The sequence below is a fragment of the Staurois parvus genome, unplaced genomic scaffold, assembly GCF_062004578.1.
Source record: "Staurois parvus isolate SC_StPar_1 unplaced genomic scaffold, SC_StPar_1.0 ptg000187l, whole genome shotgun sequence".
In the NCBI taxonomy this organism is placed as follows: Eukaryota; Metazoa; Chordata; class Amphibia; order Anura; family Ranidae; genus Staurois; species Staurois parvus.
The window spans coordinates 1,607,006-1,633,158 of record NW_028317983.1 but is presented as its reverse complement, the minus strand read 5'-3'; positions in this window follow the sequence as shown (position 1 = coordinate 1,633,158).

The window sequence follows — 26,153 nt, the reverse complement described above, 5'->3', positions numbered from 1 at the left end:
AAAATCTGTTTGTCCTGGGATTAGACTTTACTGGGAACATTAAGATTTTTATCTCTACCTCTGAGGACATAAGATAACATCTTTTTGGAAGGCCAGTGAGATAGTAAAGATAAAAACCTGGTGATGGGCAGATTACTAGTTAACTTTTGAGAAATGACACGTCAGCCACACAGGATAAGTGTACAACAGTGGTCATAACTGACCTGCACTGACATTTCTTTTCTTCTATGATGCTATACTTGTGCTCCAATCAAAGGGAATCTGTGCTTTGCCTATGCAGGCCAAAACAACAGGCTTACTTTAATGCCAGCCACACCAGCTTGGTGCTTGGAAGTGAAGAGAGTTAGCCCTGAGTATGCTCCATTTCTTGACTTCAGTCATGTAGGAAGAAGAGGAATAAATGACATACTCACCCATATGCGTGGGTAATACACCTCTTAAATCCCAGCACAGGTTTTCTTTAGAGTAGCTCATGGTCTACAACCATGCTGTCAGGAATGGACTCAGCACTGGTGGTGGGACTCACCTGCCGTGTGGGCTGCAGTACCAGGGCTGACCAGCGGGTGCTCTCAGCAGCCAGAAGCTCACTCCTGCAATCAGCCAACACCTGGGGCTGATTGCAGGAGGTGTATTTAAGGAATGGCCAGACCTGCAGTCAGTGCCTTGGTGTATGTTTCCCATGAGCCCCTGTACCTGCATTCTGTCTACTTCCTGCCTGATTCCTGATTCTGCTTGATCCAGACCCTGAATGAACTCCGCCTGTCCTGACCTCGGCTATTCCTGACCACTCTCCAGCCTGGTCCTTTGGTACCTTGTCTGCCTGATTGTTCCTGACCCGGCCCGTCTGACTACGCTCCACCTACTCCTTTGTGTCTTGTCTGCCCGATGATTCCTGACCCGGTCCGCCTGACCACTCCACCTCGCCAGCCCTGACTGCTCTTATCTGTGTACATTCCGTTATCAGTTGGAGGTTTGGTTTTGTTATATTGTGCGTTATATTTGTGTATAACCCTTAATAAATTATATTGTTACACCATACTTGAGCCTGCGTTTCCCTGTGTCAGTTCACGCATCTCTGGTCTTACCGGGAGCCCTGACACATGCCTTCAGTTTTCATTCAGAAAGTTCTTAGTGTTTCTTTGAGGGGTTTTAATGGTTTTCCAGGAGGTCTCCCTTATGCTTTAAGCAGAGGACATGGCAGAGGTTGGGATTATTATGAATTATTATTATACAGGATTTATATAGCGCCAACAGTTTGCGCAGCACTTTACAAAATGAAGGTAGACATTACAGTTACAATAGAATTTGGTACAAGAGGAAACTGAGGGCCCTGCTCGTTAGAGCTTACAATATAGGAATGGTCATGATCTTCATGAATACGAATGCTCACCATTCTCTAGAGAGCATGTATAGGCTTAAGGAGGAGGGATGGGAAAAGTAGTAAGAAATCCTTTGTGCTTGCTCATACCTAGGGAATATAACAGCAAAGAATTGTAAAAATTTAACCTGACTGACTGAATCTCACCTATGGACCAGTTGATCAAAGGGTCACCATAGACCTATGATAATTTCAAAATCTAATTTTTGGATTGGGTGCCAAAGTCTTATATTATCACCTTAAAATACATATTTGTAACCAAAAATCGGTTGGTTTAGAGATATTTTTAACATTACTATTATTTAAAATAATTTCATGAAAGCTTTCCCATAAAGAAACAATTATGTGAAATTGCAGCAAGTCAGAGGAAAAGGAAATAGAAAAAACCCAACTTCCTTTTGAAGTGGTATTAGTGCTTTACGTTGGGTGTGTTTCACGGAGCACATTTGATGATGTGATTGAGAAAAGAACAAAAACCATTACGGAAATAATATATTTTGGTCCCTCTGATAGTTTCCTGAAACTAGATCGTTCTATGAAGATGGGCCAAGATTTACCTATATCCCAAGTCCACCTCATAAAACTAAAATAAACTGCTTTATGTAAAAGCTTTTGACAACATTTGTAAGTGGTTATGAGAAAGTTTCATATAGTTAAGGGAGGTGGTAGACCAGGGGAATAATATCTTTCACTGCTCAGCTAACGTCTTGGCCAGGGCTCCTATTTAAAAAAACAAGCTGCTGCCTTGACTCTCAGGCTCTGTAGGCAAACGGCTCTAGGGTGATGTTGTTCTGGGGGTGTGCCTAAATCAATTGAAACAGTTCTCAGCAGCTGCTCCCACAAGAATTTTACAGGGAGGGTAATAATGTCACAGGGGACTGTAAAAGCTGGGTCTCGATACAAGAACAAGGTGAAAGAAAAAAATTAATGACAGAATAAAAATCTATATGGGGAAATTGAGTTTTGGGGTAAATTTGGGTAATTCCAAGAAATGCCCTTTAATCTTTTTTTCTGGCACCTGTTAGCACTGTCTGTTACCTAGATAAATTAACAGGTATGAGTTTTATGAGTAGAACAATATACTTAATTCATTAAAAAAAAAAGAAAAAAAATTAGAAACGAAAACTTTTGCTTTTAATAATTTTTAGATGGTACCTAAAATTGATATTTCTATAAGGAATCTATCTGCCATTATTTTGGAAGTGTGAACAAAATATAAACTCTCTCACTTGTTTAATATCATTAATACCCAAAATATTTTTGCAAAATAAAACAGAAATATGCTCCTTTATCACCAAAAACAATGTTATCGACTATAGAGAACAAACATGTAACATCAATAAAAACTTAGCACAAACATATCTGCTGAATGCTTTAAAGAAACATTGTTCTAAATTATGGTAACTTGCATAATATTTTGTGGATTGAAGCAAGGTATAAAAAAACAAAAAAAACAAAAGAACATTTCTTGACAATAAATTATAAATGCAACTAATTTTTTAAATAATTTTAATCATCCACCGCTATGTGTATTCTCCCTCAATTTTTTTTCTTTTGCAGTCAGAAATATCTACACTAAAACTAATTAAACCTAACAATGTGAATAGGACTAAGTAGTGTCCTACAGAATGATATTTTTAAAAATGCATGTCAAGAATATATGTGTGACATTACATGTGTTTCTTTATGTACTTTCTACTTCATTATATTATTATTATTATTATATCTCTTTATTGTAGAGGGATTTTTTTATTGTCGAGGATTTTTTTTTTGCAATAAAAAGATATCTGGAGGAAGCTGTGTTCTAGAGACTGATTAACTGAATGAAAGGATAAAGAAATTGTCACTTTGTGTACAACTTACCAAACAAAAAATGCAGAAGTAATATTAACTAAAAAAAAAGAACTAAAAAACATCAGATTTTCCCCCAGGAAGGAAGCCAAGTGTGACATGGAAAAGAACAATATATTTCTAAAAAAAAAATGCATTTCCTTCATAGAAGCTATGCCATTAAAATAAAGGGAATTAACTAAAATGTTTGTAGTGACTCATACTATTTATGCAGTACTAATCATATTTGGTATGAATGAGATTGCTTTTCTTTTTGCTAAAATAATATGATGAGCAGGGCCCTCTGTTTCCTCTTGTACCAAATTCTATTGTAACTGTAATGTCTACCTTCATTTTGTAAAGCGCTGCGCAAACTATTGGTGCTATATAAATCCTGTATTATAATAATAATAATAATAATAATAAAATGACAGATCAGTTTTATAAAATTTTCCATCACCTTCCAGTATATACTGTATAGATTCAATACCCACCCCTGAGGAGCTAAGACACTATTTAATAATATTTACTACTAATATTTTATCCGAGCTACAAGTGCATGAAAATATTTTTGGAAGTGCTCCACTGTAAGATGACTTAAAGTGCTACTAAATCCACGATAGTGCGGTCACTATATTCAGCCTTCCGCAGTACATAGAACATGGAAATGCAATTATTTTAGTAAGCATAAACTGCTAAATACCTTTTCTCATCAGCAGTATATACAGTACTGTAGCAGCCTCGCACTGGGTAATCTTGTAGGAGTTTTCATTCCCCTCTGACTGTCTAGTGAGGCTGTATGATCCCTGACTCTTTGTCTGAACAGTACTGATTGGACCTGTGCCAATCACATACACCCCCCCCCCCACCTCCAAAAGAAAAAGGTCCAAAAAGGTCTACCAATACACACCAAACAGAGCATGTGCAGACTTGCCATTGCTGCCCTGTACTATTGTCACCAGGGGTGGACTGACAACTCATGGGGCCCCCGGGCAATAGGGGATCATGGGGACCCTGTGTCCTCGCCGACACTCAAACCATACCCAAAAAAGCCTATGAAAGGTACCAGGGGCATCTCATGGGGCCCCCTACTGCCCCCGGGCCCTCGGGCAGTGCATGAGTTCCCAAATGATCAGTCCACCCCTGATTGTCACCAATCCATCCGCAATAGTGCAGAGCATGTGCAGACTTGCCACTGCTGTCCTGTACTATTGCAGATGGACTGGTGACAATAAAAGAAGGGGAGGATCAGAGAAAACAGGATCAAACAGCCTGTTAACACAATGCAGAGGATTAACCCCTTAGGTTCCACAGTGAGTATAACAAGCATGTTTTACTGCATATACAGACTGATGTTACTGTTGTGGGTTTAGTAACAATTTAAGGATTTGAAGGTTAATGAATTACGGGAAAGCCTGGGTCATAATTCAATAAAAATGCATTGAAGTTGTAAGGGAGCTGCATGCAAACCAGAGTTACTCGTTTGACATGCCAAGGACATACCTCCATGAATGTTCCACATAATATGACAGAAAAAGTCCCAGAGGGCCCACACTAATTGGTGATCGATTTCCAAAAGCTTCCAGTGGGATATACCCAATCAGGAGCAAGGAAATGCAAAAAACAGATTTGTGTGGGTACATAGTCAGATGTCAGAAGTGACTCGCTTGATTTATTAAATTAGAACTTTATCCCTGCCCATGAATTTTAATTTCTATACCATAACGTACAGTATCTCCCAGAAGTGAGTCCACCCCTCACATTTTTGTAAATATGTTATTATATCTTTTCATGTGACAACACTGAAGAAATGACACTTTGCTACAATGTGACGTAGTCAGTGTACAGCTTGTATAACATCTAAATTTGCTGTCTCTTCAAAATAGCTCAACACACCGCCATTAATGTCTAAATCGCTGAAAACAAAAGTGAGTCCACCCCTAAGTGACAAGGTCCAAATTGGGCCCAAAGTCTCAATATTTTGTGTGGCCACCACCGTGTGTGGCAGCAACCAGGTGAGGAGTACAAAGACAAGTCTGTCTTGCCTACAGTCAAGCATGGTGGTGGGAGTGTCATGGTCGGGGGCTGCATGAGTGCTGCCGGTCCTGGGGAGCTACAGTTCATCGAGGGAGCCATGAATGCCAACATGTACTGTGACATACTGAAGCAAAGCATGATCCCTTCCCTTCAGGGTCTGGGCTGCAGGGCAGTATTCCAACATGATCAGGACCCCAAGCACACCTCCAAGATGACCACTGCCTTGCTAAAGAAGCTGAGGGTAAAGGAGATGGACTGGCCAAGCATGTCTCCAGACCTAAACCCTATTGAGCATCTGTGGGGCATCCTCAAATGGAAGATGGAGGAGCGCAAGGTCTCTAACATCCACCAGCTCCGTGATGTTGTCATGGAGGAGTGGAAGAAGACTCCAGTGGCAACCTGTGAAGCCCTGGTGAACTCCATGCCCAAGAGGGTTAAGGCAGTGCTGGAAAATGATGGTGGCCACACAAAATATTGACACTTTGGGCCCAATTTGGACCTTGTCACTTAGGGGTGTACTCACTTTTGTTGCCAGCGGTTTAGATATTAATGGCGGTGTGTGTTGAGTTATTTTGAGGGGACAGCAAATTTACATGTTATACAAGCTGTACACTGACTACGTCACATTGTAGCAAAGTGTCATTTCTTCAGTGTTGTCACATGAAAAGATAGAATAAAATATTTACAAAAATGTGAGGGGTGGACTCACTTCTGGGAGATACTGTATATCTCTAATGCAGGATAAACATACTCACCAGGCCAGTGATCCTTTTCTCACCTGCCTCTCTTCAGTGGCATGCCCCAGCTCACACCGCCATCTTGCATCGGGAGCTGGCTGTCTCGTTCTCATTTTCAAAGCTGGCCCCAATAGCACCCCCTTGATCTTGCACATGCTCAGACCTGCCTCGTATTTTGAATGGTTTGCAAACTCAAAATAACACAAATGTCATTAACATCATGTCAGGAATCAGAGAGATCATGCCACCTGCACGTTCTCATGCACATGCATAGGCATGCGCACAGGGTGCGCCTGGTGTGCCTGGGAACATTTTAATCACCCCGTTTGCAGGCGCATTATTGTTGTGTGTGTCAGTGGGGAGATGAGAAAGATCTCTCATTGAGTGTCTCTGCTTATAAGAGATTTGCGGAAGAATTTCAGTCGCACTCTGAATCTGCAGGCAGGGAGATGATGTGCAGCGGGGCAAAGTGCCGCAAGGAAGAGTGTATGTATATACTGTATATGCATGTGTGTTTGAGCTTTGGTGTGTACACCCGAATGCAATAGGCTATGCCAGGGGCGGACTGACAACTCATGGGGCCCCCGGGCAATAGGGGATCATTTTAGCTCTATAGAAGTGTTCACCATTTACTTTATTATATTTTATTCATTTATTGTATTGATTTATTTGATTTATTTATTGATATATATATATTTTTTGGTTTATTTATATTTATTCATTTATAGTGTACACAGAGTGATCTCACGATTCACGTGTTACTCACGATTTGAATCTTGGTTTGTTTTGCACTGATTTGTTTTAAGTATATATTTATTGGTTGTTAAAGTATATACCAGGGGCGGACTGACAACTCATGGGGCCCCCGGGCAATAGGGGATCATGGGGCCCCTGTGTCCTTGCCCAAACTCAAAAAAGCCAATGAAAAAGGTACCAGGGGCATCTCATGGGGCCCCCTACTGACCCCGGGCCCTCGGGCAGTGCCCGAGTTTCCAAATGGTCAGTCTGCCCCTGGTCTGTACTGTGCTGGCAGATTTTCATTGTCAGTTGCAAACTAGATGTGCACACTGTCTGTCCTAACAAAAGATTAAAGATCCCGAGGCTTGGTGGTACATGGTACATTGTAACGCACTTTTAAACCAATGTGTCTGCTGATTCCACATGGCAAGCTGCCTATAAAGTCCTATTTATAAAACTGTTGTACAGAAACAGCTAAACAGGCAATTTTGAAAAATAATTTTTTTAGTATCTTGTGTGAATGGGAACATATAGCAAATGTATGGAGGGATTGCTCAAATTTGACTTTAAACCAGGCAAAGCAAGTAGCAGATAACTGGTATATTTGTGTATTGATTGCATTTCATTTGCACACCTTGTTTAATAGAATTCCCTTAAAATAAAAATATAAAATAAAAAAAAATGATGTTTGTGAAAATGATTTGATAATATTTGCATTTTCGGTTTACTCCAGCCAGGTACCGCCTGTAACAGCCATAACAATATTCCGTATAAACGGCTGGAATGTACAACAATTAGCAGCAAGACATCAATCAATACACATAATGGGAATTCAGGCTTTGCTGCTTACAGCCAGTGATAACGTTGAACATCCCCAGAAGCGATTTTTGTTTAATGGTTGTTAGTTTGACCGTTTGGTAATTTATTGACTGCCTCCCAAAACTCCAGCTATTTATTTTCTTGACCCCTCTCTTGATATCTATCACAGCAATCAAAAGGATAATGGTGACGGTTGAGCAGTTGAGCAGAAGGCAGGTCCTGCCGGTTTCTCTCCATGGGGCCTGGAAGAGGTTTTCCAGTATCCGGACCTCTAATCCTCGCCCCTTTTTAAACCCTGGCCTTAGCTCTCCAGGGAGGTGTCAGGCAGCCCTGTCTCACATCAAACGCTTCTGTAGTTTTCCAGCTGATCCTATCAATGGCTTTAAAGCCTAAAGCCAGGAATACACGGTAAGAAAATCGTACAAAATATTTAGTTGATCAGATGATCGACCGATTTTTCTCTTCGTTGATGAGCAGGGTGTTAAAACCGATAACAACATTGTGAACGGAAAAATCTGGTTGAACAACAGTGAAAAATGTTGTTGTTTTGCATGCGAATGATCGACTTTCTATGCGGTGGTATGACGGTCGTTCGAAAAAAATCTATCAAGCGCTATCACGCATGAGCGGAAACAGAAGATGACCCGGATGTTTATGTCCAAGGATCCAGAAATCCAATTTATTCCAATTATTTATTTATTTCAGGTACTTATATAACGCCATCAATGTACACAGCGCTTTACATACATATTGTACATTATCATCAGTCCCTAACCCTCAAGGGGCGTACAATCTAAGGTCCCTAACTCACATTCATACATACACATACTAGGGCCAATTTAGATAGGAGCCAACTCACCTACCAGCATGTCTTTGGAGTGTGGGATGAAACTGGGGAACCCGGAGGAAACCCACACAGGCACAGGGAGAACATGCAAACTCCAGGCAGGTGGTGCCGTGGTTGGGATTTGAACCAAAGACCCTAGTGCTGCCAGGCGGAAGTGCTAACCATTTAATTATGTCCAAATGTTCAAGGATCTATAAATCCAATTGAATCCAATTAATTCCAAGGATTTATGTCCAATTGCTCGTTGTGGACGGCAGGGCATTGAACGCTCGTTCTGGGCGGAAGGGCGTGGCTACAAGGTCACACGCACACCGTATCACTTCGACTTGTATGGAAGACGTCAATACTACATATTGCTCGATGAATGATTTTTTTTCCCGATTGGTTAATATGGGCCACGATTTCGACCAATGAACGAGTGCCAATCGGTCGATTTTCTTACCGTGTATTCCTGCCATAAGTCCACCTTTTGCAAAAAATAAATAAATATATTATTATTATTATTTATTATTATTATTATTATTATTATTAATAATAAAAAATACACCCATAAAGTCCACATTTTGCAATAAATAAATAAATAATATTATCTTTTTTATTATTAATAATAATAATAATAATAATAATAATAATAATAATAATAAATACAGCCATATCTGCAGGAAAAAACATGCATTTATTTTTTTTATTGCAGTCTGCAAAGCACTGCAACCCTGATCAGTGAAGAGTGAATGCAATGCCAGTTGAGTTGCCACCTCATCCCTTTGAGTCCTCATGCACACGGGATGTTTTGATAACGCTGGTAACGTTAGCTGTGTAAAGTCATGTTAAAAATGTGAGTTTTTCAGCTTTTTTTTTGTGTTTTTGCATTAGCGTTTAGTGGTGTTTCGCCACGTTTAGCAGCATTTTCCTGCGTTTTCCCGCGTTTTTATGGTTTTTAGCATTTTTTTACAAAAAAAAAATTTGGGGGGTAAAAAAAGTTCAAAAACGCCAGTTTGCGGCATTTTACTGCATTTTTCAGCATTACAGCTAAAAAACTCTAGAAACCCACTAGTCCTGGGGGTTTTTTTTTTCAGTCAAAAGTCCCAGCCAAAAAATTTTAATTGCAGTCTATGTGTGCATGGACACATAGGATAACATGTTGGGGGGTTTACTGGCTGTAGAAAAAAACGTCAAAAGCCAAAAACAGCTGCTGTAAAAATGTCCTGTGCGCATGAGGGCTAAATCCAGGGGCGGACTGACCATTTGGAAACTCGGGCACTGCCCGAGGGCCCGGGGTCAGTAGGGGGGCCCCATGAGATGCCCCTGGTACCTTTTTCATAGGCTTTTTTGAGTTTGGGCAAGGACACAGGGGCCCCATGATCCCCTATTGCCCGGGGGCCCCATGAGTTGTCAGTCTGCCCCTGGCTAAAACTGACCACATATTAATGACACGGGTTCTGTGACTGATTAAGGTGGTAATTAAACTCACTTAGTGAATTATCTGCATTTAGGCTCGGTTCACACCTATGCAGTTTGCGTTTGATCTGTTTCTGCAGTGCTTTTTGTAGTCCTTTTTGCTGTGTTTCTTATGCATTTTGATTTTTTTTTTTCTTGTTGCTAGGCAGATATAAAATTCAAAATGCAAAACACATCAAAAACACAGCAAAAACGCACTGCGTGTTTTTCTGCAGCGTTTCCATTGAAGTCTATAGAACCAAAAACGCAACTTTTTGCATTTAAAAAAAGTCCCTGACCCTATCCAGAAAACACATCAGGTGAAAATGCGGAGATGTGAACCTGTCCCATAGGAAATCAGGTTAAATAGACTGTAGTGCGTTTCTGCAAAACGCTGCGGAAAACGCTTACGTGTAAAGTAGGCTCAGAACCTGTGTAATGAATATGTGTTCGGTTTTAAAGGAAAGAGGTGGCAACCCTAAATGCTAGGATCCTGCAGACCCTTCCTGCAGCTCCAGCATTTGTACGGAGTTATGGACTTTCAGTAGGGACTTTTTCACATAGGCAGCAGTGCTTCCCACCCTCTGAAAAGTGATTGTTGTAAGGTGATATAGCGGCGGATGACGGGTAGTAATCCTGCCACCTCCTGAATGTGGTTTTTTTTGTCAGTCCCAAGGGCAAATTTGTATTAAAATGTTGCACGGCAACTGCAAACCAAGCATTTATCTTGCAGTCCTGGCACAGTCCCATTGATCCCAATAGGCACTATACACTATAGCAGGGCTCTCCAAACTTTCTAAATCAAGGGCCATGTGAATGTCATTCAGACTTATTATTATTTATTTATTTCAGGTACTTATATAGCGCCATCAATGTAGGCAGCGCTTTACATATATATTGTACATTCACATCAGTCCCTAACCCTCAAAACCGATAACGACATTGCGAACGGAAAAATCTGGTTGAACAACAGTAAAAAATGTTGTTGTTTTGCATGCGAACGATCGATTTTCTATGCGGTGGTATGACGGTCGTTCGAAAAAAATCTATCAAGCGCTATCACGCATGAGCGGAAACAGAAGATGACCCGGATGTTTATGTTCAAGGATCCATAATCCAATTTATTCATTTCAGGTACTTATATTGCGCCGTCAATTTACGCAGCGCTTTACATATATATTGTACATTCACATCAGTCCCTTAGCCTCAAGGGGTGTACAATCTAAGGTCCCTAACTTACATTCATACATACACATACTAGGGACAATTTAGACAGGAGCCAATTAACCTACCAGCATGTCTTTGGAGTGTGGGAGGAAACCGGAGTACCCAGAGGAAACCCACGCAGGCACAGGGAGAACATGCAAACTCCAGGCAGGTGGTGCCGTGGTTGAGATTCAAACCAACGACCCTAGTACTGCCAGGCGGAAGTTCTAACCATTTAGCCACTATGGTCTGGGCTGTTGCCATTGGGAGTAGAAAAGGTCCTGACTAAAGTTTGAAAAAACAATGCCTATCTTTGGTGTCAGTGGGAGGAATTGTGCCACATCATTGGTGTCATTGGACCCCATTGTTGATGTCACTGGGAGAAATTGTGCCTCATCATTGATATCATTGTGCCCCATTGTTGGTGTCAATGAGAGAAATTGTGCCTCATCATTGGTATCATTGTGCCCCATTGTTGGTGTCAATGAGAGAAATTGTGCCTCATCATTGGTATCATTGGGCCCCATTGTTGGTGTCATTGAGAGAAATTGTGCCTCACCGTTTTTGTCATTGGGAGGAATTGTGCCCCATTGTTGGTGTCACTGGGAGAAATTGTGCCTGATCATTGGTATCATTGGGCCACATTGTTGGTGTCATTGGGAGAAATTGTGCCTCACCGTTTTTGTCACTGGGAGGAATTATGCCCCATTGTTGGTGTCATGGGGGGGAATTGTGCCCCATCATTGGTATCAGTGAGTGGAATTGTGCCCCATTGTTGGTGTCAGTGGATGAATTAGTGCACCAAGGGCTGGATAAAAGCAAACACTGCACTATAGGCTAAGAACGTTTGAACAGAAGAGGAAATAATAATAACTGCTAAGTGGAGATTCCTGCGCTCACCACTGACAGAGTGTAATGAATCAGCTGCTACAGAGCAAACTGTTGTAAAGAATTGATACAATGTTGCAGAAACAGAACTTCATTGTTTACCTTTGTTGATCTGTACGGGGTTTAGGTCACATGGCTGAGATTTAAAATTGTGTGATTTGTGTGCACTTTCAGCGCGATTTCTGAAGACTTTATTGCTACTTGTAAAAATTTTCAATGATTTCTTGCAATTTATAGTGCGATTTCCATTACATTCTATGTATGTGAAATTTCAACAAAACTGCAGAAAAAGTAATGCAAGAACTACTTTAGAAATCGCGCTGCAGCAAATCGCACACGTTAAGACGCTGACATTCACATTCATTAGCTGCAATTTCGTGTGTGAGTTCAATTTTCAAATCGCACCGGTATGACTGGGCACTAAATCCGCTAAACTTGTGTTTTCCCTTTGCAACATTGTATCAATTCTGTATAGCAGTTCACTTTCTGCAGTAGCTGATTTATAAGGGCTCATGTACACTGCAGCTGATAAACTGACGTTCAGGAGCTTTTCTGCATTTTTTTCAGCAGCCCCTGAACTCTCCCTAATGTTCTCCTATGTCTCCATGTACACATCCTCGTTTACAGGCAGTTGAGTTTACAGTTGTTTTTTTGAACGCACCAAACCTGCGTTCAGGAGTAGATTTTATCAGCATTTCAAACATCAAATGCTTGTAAATGCGGTTAACTGCTTTTATAAGCGTTTGCATTTAGAAGTGTTTTTTAACCAGATGCTGTCCAGAACCTTTTTTTCATCATCACAAATGCATGCAAAGCGTTTTGCATGTATTCAAATGGACCCGGCACACCAGCGCAGTCAGTTCCAGGTTTTGCGTGAAGGGAACAATGGTAGAACGCACCACATTATGCTCATGATGGGATCCATAGTGAATACAACCAGAAAAGACAGGTCATCTCAACACATACTGCTCTCCCTGCTTCTGCTCTCTCTATTTCTCTCAAAATGTCTGAAATAGTAAATTTTTTACTGTTTTTCAGTGCATTCTGGGCATTTGGGAGAGTCTCCTGAGGTTATCTTAAAAAAAACGCTTCTAAATGCAAGCGCTGATAAACGTGCATAAATGCGGTATGAAAACGGCTAAACAGACACAGGGGCGGACTGACAACTCATGGGGCCCCCGGGCAATAGGGGATCATGGGGCCCCTGTGTCCTTGTCCAAACTCAAAAAAGCCTGTGAACCAGGGGCATCTCATGGGGCCCCCTACTGACCCCGGGCCCTCGGGCAGTGCCCAAGTTTCCAAATGGTCAGTCCGCCTCTGAACAGACGTTTTTAACCTATGTTATCCAGCAGTCAGTTTCCATCGTTCAGAAGTGTTTTCCAGACGCCCCGTGTACATGAGCCCTTACACTTACTTATTTACTATGATTACAAGCGCCATCTAATGGTCATAATGCTGTATTTTCCTTATTCACCCTATTCTTATAAATACAGGGAGGGAAAATAGCCTGATAATATTTATTTTGCCCTATTTGCATATAAGGAAAGTACGTGCTGCTTCACAGGAAGAATAGCCCTGCCATTTTTTTGATAACTACATTCCCAAAGCTGCCCGTAGATGGATTGAAATTAGGCTGATTCAGCAGGGACTGGCCGAATTTCTATCCATGTATGTCCACTCCTCCTCCACAGAACTCAATCTGATCTGACTGAGAAAAATGTACATTCCCATTCAACAGAAGTCAATCAATTGGCTGCAGACACCCATTTGGAAGAAAAATATATTTGAAAAATATATTTCCCAAATATATTGACATATATTTGAATGCTACAATTTTGGCCATATTCAATATATTTCAAAATATATTTCAATAAATATATATATATATATATATACTGCATGTTGAAATGCGTTTTTATTACAGGATATATGAAAAGTATTTTTAAAAATACATTTCAAATATACTGTATGTCTTGGGAAATACAAATCTACATTTGTGGAATGCATTTACAAATATATGTAAAAATATATGTTAAAATTACTTTTTTTATCATTTAAAAAAAATCTGCCAAATATATTTAAAAATATATATATTTTTTTCATAATTTTTCATATATTTTGTAATGTATAAAGATGCAGTTCAACATGCAGTGTGTGTGAGTGTGTATATATATATATATATATATGTGTGTGTGTGTGTGTATATGTGTATATATATATATGTGTGTATGTGTGTATATATATATATATATATATATATATATATATATATATATATATATACACACACACACATATATATATATATATATATATACATACACACACATATATATATATATATATATATATATATATATATATATATATGTGTGTGTGTATATATATATATATATGTGTGTGTGTATATATACATGTGTGTGTGTATAGATATATATATATATATATATATATATATGTGTGTGTGTGTGTGTATGTGTGTATATATATATATATATATATATATATATGTGTGTGTGTGTATGTGTGTATATATATATATATATATATATATATATATATATATATGTGTGTGTGTATGTATATATGTATGTGTATATAGATAGATAGATAGATAGATAGATAGATAGATAGATAGATAGATAGATAGATAGATAGATAGATAGATAGATAGAAATTCATTGAATATGGCCAAAATTGTAGAATTTCAAATACATGTCAATATATTCGGGAAGAATATTTTAAAAATATATTTCAAATATATTTTTCTTTCATATGGGCACCGATCAGTATATTCTGACAGTGATGGAGTTTCGGTATCAGAATACAATGGCACAGTGGACCTTGCATGTGTGGATGGGGGAATCTGTTTGTTGTTTTATTTTTTTGACCAGCTGATGGAAAAAAATAAGATCACTCCTGGTCAGCCTTAATTTGCAGTGCAGAGTTCTCCTTCATATGATTTCCTCTTCTGGTTGAATGTTCTTAGCCTCCAGTGTTAGGCTATTTTCTCTACTGGTTAAATGTTCTTCAACTTTTCTGGCTGAAGTTCTTAAAGCAGTTTTAAACCTAAAAACTAACATTTATTATATTGCAGCTTACCAATTCTTAGATGTGATGGCTGCATTCATTTTCCTATTTAGGCTTTCTTTCTTTACCCGCTTTAGCGCCACCCCATAGAAGATATACTGCTACAGGGCAACAGCTGTGCACAAAATCATGTATATATACAGTATGTGATATTGCAATCCAAAAGGTAGGGGGCGCACGTGGGCCACACGCATGGTCTACCTGGTGCCGCCATTCGCAGCTGTCAATCACCGGGTCCTGGCCAGTGATTACATGTCAGCGCCCATGCATCTCTGAAGGGGGGGGAGGGAACTGTTTATAAACAAAACAGTTCCCTGACAGCTCATGCACACTGCTTTGCCTGGCTGTGCTTAGCCCAGCCATGCAAATTAGTGTGCTTACAGAAGCACAGTATATATACCGCCATTTGTAGACACTATACCTTTCACATAAACCAATTAATTTACACGTATTGGGATTTTTTTTTTAGCAAAGACATGTCGCAGAATGCATTTTGTCCAAAATTTATGCCGAAATTAAATTTTTTACATTTTTTTACTGGACATGTTTAATAGCAAAATGTCAAAAATATAGTTTTTTTTATTTTTTTCAAAATTCTCAGCCTTTTTTTGTTTCTAGCACAAAAAATACAAAACACACAGGCAATCAAATACCACCGAAAGAAAGCTCTATTTATGGGAAAAAAGGACATACATTTCATTTGGGTGCAGGGTTGCATGACCGCACAATTGTCAGCTAAAGTAACACAGCGCCGTAACCCAAAAGATGGCCTGGTCAGGAAGGGGGGTAAATCCTCAGGAGAGCAAGTGGTAATCATCTGGTGTTCTGGCCAGTAAGTCTGTTGTTTTTCAACTGAACAAACAGCAAAATATAGCAGTTACAGGGATGAGACAAACCATTTACGACTGACAGGGATGCTTGCAATGATCAGCTTTTTTTATTTATGTTAAACCTTTATCCCAAGAACCCAAGAAGAAAAAAACCTGTTTAATGTAACTGTTTATAAAGTATTAGCTGGAATTTGGCTTCAATTTGTTACTGTATCTAAATCTGTAAGTATATCTAGCACTCCCCTCCCCCTCATGGCAATGCTATTGTCCAAATGTGCCCCCTCTGCTCCTTCATCCAGAGTGGGGTCACTCTAATACAGGAGGTGTGTTACAGGCAAGGTGAACACAGAAGGGAAAAAGCTTAAGAAAAGAAAACTAATGTAGCCACCATATTTATTGATTGGTAAGCTGCAATATATTACATTTTTGGTTTTGAGTTTAATTACATTTTTTATAGGATTTAGTATTTAATATAGGATAGGATATAATTTGTATAGGATTTAATATAGGGTAGGATATATTTTTTTTATAGGATTTAATATTTAATATAGGGTAAGATATAATTTTTTATAGGATTTAATATAGGGTAGGATATCATTTTTTATAAGATTAAACATTTAATATAGGGTAGGATATCATTTTTATAAGATTAAATATTTAATATAGGGTAGGAGGTAATTGTTTACAGGATTTAATATTTAATATAGGGTAGGAGGTAATTGTTTACAGGATTTAATATAGGGTAGGAGGTAATTGTTTACAGCATTTAATATTTAATATAGGGTAGGAGGTAATTGTTTACAGGATTTAATATAGGGTAGGAGGTCATTGTTTACAGGATTTAATATAGGGTAGGAGGTAATTGTTTACAGGATTTAATATAGGGTAGGAGGTAATTGTTTACAGGATTTAATATTTAATATAGGGTAGGAGGTAATTGTTTACAGGATTTAATATTTAATATAGGGTAGGAGGTAATTGTTTACAGGATTTAATATAGGGTAGGAGGTAATTGTTTACAGGATTTAATATTTAATATAGGGTAGGAGGTAATTGTTTACAGGATTTAATATAGGGTAGGAGGTAATTGTTTACAGGATTTAATATTTAATATAGGGTAGGAGGTAATTGTTTACAGGATTTAATATTTAATATAGGGTAGGAGGTAATTGTTTACAGGATTTAATATAGGGTAGGAGGTAATTGTTTACAGGATTTAATATTTAATATAGGGTAGGAGGTAATTGTTTACAGGATTTAATATTTAATATAGGGTAGGAGGTAATTGTTTACAGGATTTAATATTTAATATAGGGTAGGAGGTAATTGTTTACAGGATTTAATATTTAATATAGGGTAGGAGGTAATTGTTTACAGGATTTAATATTTAATATAGGGTAGGAGGTAATTGTTTACAGGATTTAATATTAAAAAATGTTATATTTGACCTGCAAAAGGCAAGCAAACAGAAGCTGACATTTCACACATATTACATACATTAGGGATATTATTCATGACTTTGGCACAAATGCTGAGACATTGGCACTGCAATTTTTTTTTAGTAACTGACCCCTAAAAGTTGTTTTTAACAACAGCACATTTTTTTTGTACTGAATTCTGTTATTAAGTACATTCTCAAACACAAAGTATTTTCCTGTCGTTGCTCAACAAAAATAATTTCCCCAAACATTTTTTTTTTAAACAAAAAATGAATCATGCTCACAAGCGGACACAAAAATCGACAAAATTCTTTTTAAAAAAAGGTGGAAACAGTTTATTTTTTTTTTTTTCTTAAAATTACACCTACTTCTCCTTTTTTTTCTCAAAGTGTTGTTCACACCTGGAAACTCTTATTTTCAAAAATAGATAAACTTTTTTTTTCTCTCGTTTTCCTGTTTTGCTGTAGACAGTGGTCACTGGTTGTTTCATTTACTTATTTAAAGAAACTCAGAGTAAAAAAAAAAATATTTTTTTAAATACAGTGGTGAAAGTATTGTAAAACAGTTCAGTAAAATCCACAGTAGGCGTTGAGCTACTGGTATGCTGTATGAGTCAAGGCTTGTCATATAGAGACTTAAAGAGCAATACGATGGAATATCCAGCACTATTATATGTGTGAGACAAGGCGGAGAGAACCAACCTCATTACTTGGAGATATTTGCAGCGTAAATACTTTAAATTATTTCATTTACAGGAAATTCTGAGCAAAGTTCAAATTCAAAGTCCTGGATTACTAAGCATGTTTTACTTCTGTAATTATTTTTAGTCCATTTGAAATCTAGAAAGAAAAATAAAAATATTTTATTTGATGCGTGTAAAAAATATATTTTATTGTGCAGACTTCCAGTGCAAGCTGTATAAAGTAGCTATTGGAATAATAAAGCCATGTATATAATATAGAGGGGACACAGAGACTTCAAGTGACACTAAACTCTGGATAAAAAAATTAAAGTCTGTTTTCTTAGCTAAAAAAAACCCTTCTATTGCTCTAAGCAAGTATCCCCTATAAAAGAGGATATATATATATATATATATGTGTGTGTGTGTGTGTTGTGTGCATGTGTAGCACTACCCCCTTAGGGGCCGCTGGATTTGATTTGGGTCCCCCTATGCGCTGCACGGCCAGGCAACATTCATCTCTCACACTTTGCACACTGGAGTCAAAGAACAGTCCTGGAGCTTGTTTTGTGATTTATTTAAGGTGTTAAGAACTTGGAAGGGGTCTAGAGGTATATGGGATGCCTGAGGAACTACGGAACTATGGAACTTAAGAACAAATTCCTTAGTAACTATTTACAAATTCTGGATAACAACAGTCTCTCCCCTTGAAGAGCACCAAGGGCTTTTTCTAGTGTACCTCCTGAGACCCCGGATGATTTCTTCTCTTCACCCGGCTGTACTGAGGGTATTCCCTGGGCAAGGGGTCCCAAGAGCTGTCCCAGATGAGAAGCTAGTTGGGTCTTGAACCTGAATGACCTCTCCGCTTATCCGGCCCAGGAGGTGTAAGAGTACTCACATTGCCCTCTCCTGTTAGCTTGATGGGTTGGTGGCTGTCTTCAGGCCTTACGCTGGGCTGGCTCCTTCCCTTTTACACAGGCTGTCCTTCCTGGGAGACATTGAGGTAGTGGAGATCCTCTTTTCCAGCGACCTGCCTGTAGGTAGGCTCACCTCCCTGGGTCCCCTTCCCAGGCTCCAAACTCCAGCCGTCCTCAATCCATCTTCCACCCAACATTGCACACCTCTCCCCAGGCTCTGCCACATTTGTGGGTTGCCCATGCCACCATGCTCGGCCTCCTGCCAGGAGCTTGGCCAAAGTCCCTCAAACATGGAGATCTAGGCCTTCTCCCCTCCTCCAGCCCTATTCCAGAAAGCTCTCCTAGCCTGTCCTGAGGCAACCTCACTACCTCAGTCCCAGGCTGACTCATCCCCAGGCTCCAGGCTGCTACTCAGCCTCTATCTAAAAAAAAAAAGAAAAAAGCTAACTAACCTGGAGGGCGTTACATATATATATATATATATATATATATATATATATATATTAGAGTGAACTTATAAATCCATAAATCCATGTTTGTATGCACGATACAGAAACCTTGCTTTGTACTGTTCTTTCATACACTCCCATACCATACATAATTATTTAAAAGACACAATACACTTACTATGATTTTTTCCAGCTGCTGACCACATTAATAGTTAGACATTAGTTTGTTAATATAAGAATAAAGAAACATTTTGCACCCTTCGTCTGCAATTTTTCTCTTATTATTATTATACAGGATTTATATAGCGCCAACAGTTTGCTCAGCGCTTTACAATATAATTTCTCTTATCAAAGTCAAAAATGATCATCAATTTATCCCCATTAACCATTTGCAAAATGAAACAAACCAATTCTAACCATAGCTACATAGTTGGTCTGGCTGAAAAAAGACAAATCCATACAGTTCAACTAAAAAAAAAAGATATAATCCTATACCCACAGTTGATCCAGAGGAAGGCAAAAAAAAACCCCCAGCAAAGCATGATCCAATTTGCTCCTGCAGGGGAGAAAATTCCTTCCTGATCACCCGAGAGGCAATCGGATATTCCCTGGATCAACTTTACCTATAAATGTTAGTATCCAGTTATATTCTGTGTATCCAAGAAAGAATCCAGGACTTTTTTTTAAAGCAATCCACTGAGCTGGCCAGAACAAACTCTTGAGGGAGTCTATTCCACAGTTTCACAGCTCTTACTGTGAAGAAACCTTTCCGTGTTTGCAGATTAAATTTCTTTTCCTCCAGACATAAAGGTTGCCCCCTTGTCCTCTGTGATGACCTCAGGGTGAATAACTCTACACCGAGTTCACTATATGAACCACTGATGTATTATACATGGAGATCATATCCCCCCTTATGTATTATACATGGAGATCATATCCCCCCCCCTTATGTATTATACATGGAGATCATATCCCCCCTTATGTATTATACATGGAGATCATATCCCCTCTTATGTATTATACATGGAGATCATATCCCCCCTTATGTATTATACATGGAGATCATATCCCCCCTTATGTATTATACATGGTGATCATATCCCCCCTTATGTATTATACATGGAGATCATATCCCCCCTTATGTATTATACATGGTGATCATATCCCCCCTTAATCTCCTCTTCTTAAGAGAGAATAAATTCAGTTCCTCTAATCTTTCCTCATAGCTGATCTCCTCCATGCCTCTTATCAGTTTAGTTGCCCTTCTCTGTACTTTCTCCAGTTCCCCAATGTTCTTTTTGTGAATTGGTGCCCAAAACTGAACTTTATATTCCAGATGAGGTTTACTAATGATTTGTACCGGGGGAAATGATATCTCTCTCTGGAGTCTATACCTCTTTTAATACAAGAGAGGATTTTGCTCGCTTTAGAAACCGCAGCTTGGCATTGCATGCCATTATTAAGCTTGTGATCTACCAGAACCCCCAGATCCTTCTCCACCATTGATTCCCCCAGATCCTTCTCCACCATTGATTCCCCCAGTTGTACCCCCCTAGTATTTATTATGCATGCATATTCTTAGCCCCCAAGTGCAGAACCTTACATTTATCAACATTAAATCTCATTTTCCACATAGTTGCCCAATTACACAGAGCATTGAGGTCGGCTTGTAAGTTGGAGACATCCTGTAAGGACGTTATTCCACTGCACAGCTTGGTGTCATCTGCAAAGACTGAAATGGGATTTATAATCCCAGACCCTTTATCGTTTATAAATATATTAAAAAGTAAGGGTCCCAACACTGAAACTTGGGGTACACCACTGACACCCCTAGACCATTCAGAGTATGAATCATTAACCACTACTGTCTGAATACCATCTTTTAGTCAGTTTTTGATCCATTTACATACAGATTTTTCCAAGCCTGTAGACCAGTGGTTCTCAACCTTTCTAACGCCGCGACCCCTTAATACAGTTCCTCATGTTGTGGTGACCCCCCAACCATAAAATTATTTTCGTTGCTACTTCAGAACTGTAATTTTGCAGTGGGAGGAATAGTGCCCCATCATTGGTATCAGTGGGAGGACTAGCGTCCCATCATTGGTATCAGTGGGAGGAATAGTGTCCCATCGTTGGTATCAGTGGGAGGAATAGTGTCCCGCCATTGGTGTCAGTGGGAGGAATAGTGCCCCATCATTGGTATCAGTGGGAGGAATAGTGCCCCATCACTGATGTCAGTGGGAGGAATAGTGTCCCATCGTTGGTATCAGTGGGAGGAATAGTGCCCCATCGTTGGTGTCAGTGGGAGGAATAGTGCCCCATCATTGGTATCAGTGGGAGGAATAGTGCCCCATCATTGGTGTCAGTGGGAGGAATAGTGCCCCATCATTGGTGTCAGTGGGGGGAATAGTGCTCCATCATTGGTGTCAGTGGGAGGAATAGTGTCCCATCATTGGTGTCAGTGGGAGGAATAGTGCCCCATCATTGGTATCAGTGGGAGGAATAGTGTCCCATCATTGGTGTCAGTGGGAGGAATAGTGCCCCATCATTGGTGTCAGTGGGAGGAATAGTGCCCCATCATTGGTGTCAGTGGGAGGAATAGTGCCCCATCATTGGTATCAGTGGGAGGAATAGTGCCCCATCATTGGTGTCAGTGGGAGGTATAGTGCCTATCATTGGTGTCAGTGGGGGGAGGAATAGTGCCCCATCGTTGGTGTCAGTGGGGGGAGGAATAGTGCCTATCATTGGTGTCAGTGGGGGGAGGAATAGTGCCCCATCGTTGGTGTCAGTGGGGGGAGGAATGGTGCCCCATCGTTGGTGTCAGTGGGGGGAGGAATAGTGCCCCATCGTTGGTGTCAGTGGGGGGAGGAATAGTGCCCCATCGTTGGTGTCAGTGGGGGGAGGAATAGTGCCCCATCGTTGGTGTCAGTGGGGGGAGGAATAGTGCCCCATCGTTGGTGTCAGTGGGGGGAGGAATAGTGCCTATCGTTGGTGTCAGTGGGGGGAGGAATAGTGCCTATCATTGGTGTCAGTGGGGGGAGGAATAGTGCCTATCATTGGTGCCAGTGGGAGGAATAGTGCCCCATCGTTGGTGTCAGTGGGAGGAATAGTGCCGCATCGTTGGTGTCAGTGGGGGGAGGAATAGTGCCTATCATTGGTGTCAGTGGGGGGAGGAATAGTGCCCCATCGTTGGTGTCAGTGGGGGGAGGAATAGTGCCCCATCGTTGGTGTCAGTGGGGGGAGGAATAGTGCCCCATCGTTGGTGTCAGTGGGGGGAGGAATAGTGCCCCATCGTTGGTGTCAGTGGGGGGAGGAATAGTGCCCCATCGTTGGTGTCAGTGGGGGGAGGAATAGTGCCCCATCGTTGGTGTCAGTGGGGGGAGGAATAGTGCCCCATCGTTGGTGTCAGTGGGAGGAATAGTGCCCCATCGTTGGTGTCAGTGGGAGGAATAGTGCCCCATCGTTGGTGTCAGTGGGGGGAGGAATAGTGCCTATCATTGGTGTCAGTGGGGGGAGGAATAGTGCCCCATCGTTGGTGTCAGTGGGGGGAGGAATAGTGCCCCATCGTTGGTGTCAGTGGGGGGAGGAATAGTGCCCCATCGTTGGTGTCAGTGGGGGGAGGAATAGTGCCCCATCGTTGGTATTAGTGACACAAATGATGGAGCACTATTCCTCCCACTGACACCAATGATACTTACCTTGCTGACCCCTGCTCCAGCCTGGGCTCACTCTCTCCCTCTCCCATCTACAGCCTGCAGAAGCAAAATTTGCACTTACCTGTCAGCTGTCTTCCTTCTCTGGCCGCTCTCCTCTTCACTCGGTCCTGCAGCTCCCTCGATCTTCTTCGATCTGCGCGCTCTGCCGCTCGGCTCCTCCTCTCCAAGCTCCACCTCCTCGCCGGTGATTGGCCACCTGTGTGCCTCTCCTGAGCTACAGTTCCGGTGGCCAATCAGCGGCGAGGAGGCGGAGCTGTTGAGTGATCCCGGAGGTGTGGCCAGGTTACAGGGGCAGCATATCATCCCGCCCACAGATCGCGAGACAGAGCAGCGGTGTCTCGGTTCCTAAGACCATCGGAAATATGTGTTTTCCGATGGTCTTAGGCGACCCCTGGGAAATGGTCGTTCGACCCCCAAAGGGGTCGCGACCCCCAGGTTGAGAACCGCTGCTGTAGACTTTACCTTACACATTAGCCGTATGGATAATAAAAGAGCTTTCATTAATTATAAAAATGAAGGAACGCTATCATCCTTTAAACATTACAAAGAATGTAACAGAATATGCAAAAAGGAAATATAGGCCGCAAAAATTGAAAACGAACGATAGATTATTATTATTATTATTATACAGTATTTATAAAGCACCAACAGTTCGCTCAGTGCTGTACATTGTAAAGGGAGACAGAACATGCGACAGTACAGTAACAATACAATGCGATACAATGATAAGCTCTTTTGAGCTTACAATCTAGGAGATTGCAAAAGATAGTAGGAGAAATCCCCCAAAATTCTTAAAATACTGTATATTAATAGTAAAAAGGTCCGGTCCGAGCATGTAGGCCCTTTACAGAATAATCTAGAGTGGGTAACTGGGGACAAAGATAAGGCAAATTTATTAAATTCCTTCTTCAGCTCTGTATATACAAAGGAGTATGGGGGAGCTCTTGTCCATAATGGGCATGGTATTGACACAGCCCCAGATGATCCACATTGGCTCACAATTGATATGATCCAGAAATATTTAGACAGGATAAAAGTGAATAAAGCACCTGGACCGGATGGCATACACCCACGGGGCCTTAAAAATTAGAAACAATGGCTTTGAAATGACAGAGCTCAATTCTTTAAGGACTCTTTAATGACTGGCATAGTACACTGGATTGGCGTAAGGCCAATGTGGTACCAATATTTAAAAAGGGGTAAAAATCTTTACCAAGTAATTATAGACCTGTTAGTTTAACTTCTATAGTTGGGAAGATACTGGAGAGTTTAACCACTTCCAGTCCGGACACTTTTACCCCCTTCCTGACCAGGGCAATTTTCAGCTTTCAGCGCTATCACACTTTGAATGACAATTGCGCGGTCATGCAACACTGTACCCAATTGAATTTTTTACCATTTTTTTGAGACAGATAAAGCTTTATTTTGGTGGTATTTATTCACCGCTGGGATTTTAATTTTTTTTGCTATGTAAACGAAAATGTCAAAAAATTTTGAAAAAAAGTTTGTTTTTTTATACATTTTGCAAATAAATAATATTTCATCATAAATCTTTGCCAAAATTTATTCCCTTATCTTTTTAGTAAGAAAAAAAATCCAAATTAGTTTATAACCAAAAATTAAAATTTTTAAACATTTTTTTTTACATTTTTATTTTATTTTTTTATATTATTATTTTTTATTTTTATTTTTTTTTTACATACTGTCACCCTAGCAGTACAGTATCACCATGGTGACACTGTACTATTTGTGGGGGGTGATGAAGATTTTTTTTTTTTTTTTTTACACTGATTGCTTTTACACCCATATAGGATGTAAAAGCAATCATTTCTCTTTCTCTCTGTGTGCATTCTTGCACTCATTGAGAAGTACTGAGTGAGCTGTGATTGGTCACAGCTTGTCACATGGTACAAGGCTGTTGTGAATAACCTTGTACCATGTGACCTCTGTGATCATTCACAGATTTCACACGTAGTAAGCAATGATGTCACAAGTGACATCTTGCTTACTACTTTGCATGGGATCACTGATTGGCCAATCAGTGATCACATGACCGGGACCTCGTACAGAGGTCCCGTCCGACGATCGGTGTTTCACTGTGTCCGGAGGACACAGCGGGCACCAGATCGCGGTACTGCGCGCTCCCAGGTTTATAAATGGCCACCTGACCCTGCAGTGCCACTATCCGGCCGTTTATATGCAACGGCCGGTCGGGAAGTGGTTAATAAAAGACCACATAGATGAGTTCTTGCTGGAAAAAATATTTAAGCAACCATGTATGTCTAGTTTTGTGGCTAGCACTTATCTTGGCCAGAACACTATATGCGTGGAGTTTGCATGATGTTCCTGTGTTTGTGAGGGTTTCCTTCCACACTCCAAAGCATGCTGGTAGGTTAGTTGCTCCAGTCTGGCCCTAGTGTGTGTGTAGAAAGCAGCTGTGTACATGTGTCATCAAATTCTTCATGATGGACGCATGCGGAGAAATTGGGGAGGGTTGAGGGAAGACCTGGCAACCAACCTCTTAAAAGATCTGCTAAGAAAATTTTATGGAAATGGGTCTCAAATGTATCAGATATGGTGCCAGAGATTTGGCCCATAGAAATGCCAAAAGTCAGATATATACACTATATTGCCAAAAGAATTGGGGCGCCTGCCTTTATACGCACATGAACTTTAATGGCATCCCAGTCTTAGTCCGTAGGGTTCAATATTGAGTTGGCCTGCCCTTTGCAGCTATAACAGCTTCAACTCTTCTGGGAAGGCTGTCCAGGTTTAGGAGGGTGTCTATGGGAATTAGAACCACTCAAAGTTGATATCAAATAATTTCCCCAATATGCCGTAACTGAATTAGTGAAAAAATACTTCAAACAATGTGCCAAAATATATTGGAATAGATCCCCCTGAGGAAGCCACGTGACCCTGTAGTGTAACGCGTAGTGGAGGGGCTTGGTGATGTCATGGTGCTCATGGTCAGCTGACTCACTCTGGCAAGAGATCGCGGAGGGGAACACGAAGGGCACTTTCCATAGTCAGATGGTGTCAGCTGTTTACAATTCATGTGTATGTTATTGGGTGCAATGGAGCGCCTGTATAATGTGAGTTGCTTCTTTATATTT